Consider the following 295-nt stretch of genomic DNA (forward strand, 5'->3'; position numbering starts at 1 on the left):
GCTGCTCAGTCATGTTCAACTCTTTGCAACCCCATAGACTGTAGCCTGCTAGGCTCCTCTGTCCATGGGATTCTCTAGGCAAGAACACTGGAGTGGGTTGCCATTTCCTTCTCCAACCCATGAAAGTGAAAAGTGAAAGTGAAGTCGCTCAGTCGTGTCCGACTCTAGGTACCTGATTACACCCTCAAACAACAATTCCAACTTAAGGCATTGGGCTTCCCTGGTATCTCAGCTGGTAAAGAATCTGCCTGCAATGCAGGAGACCCCGGATCGATTCCTGGGTCAGGAAGATCCC

At 50.2% G+C, this 295-nt stretch overlaps 1 protein-coding gene across 1 annotated transcript in view; it reads left to right on the forward strand.

Annotated features, from left to right (window-relative positions):
• Positions 1 to 295, forward strand: part of KRT20 (keratin 20) — a 10,490-nt gene that overhangs the window by 6,788 nt on the left and 3,407 nt on the right. The window lies entirely within an intron of this gene.

Source organism: Bison bison, unplaced genomic scaffold (assembly GCF_000754665.1).
Source record: "Bison bison bison isolate TAMUID 2011002044 unplaced genomic scaffold, Bison_UMD1.0 scf7180017864180, whole genome shotgun sequence".
Taxonomy (NCBI): domain Eukaryota; kingdom Metazoa; phylum Chordata; class Mammalia; order Artiodactyla; family Bovidae; genus Bison; species Bison bison.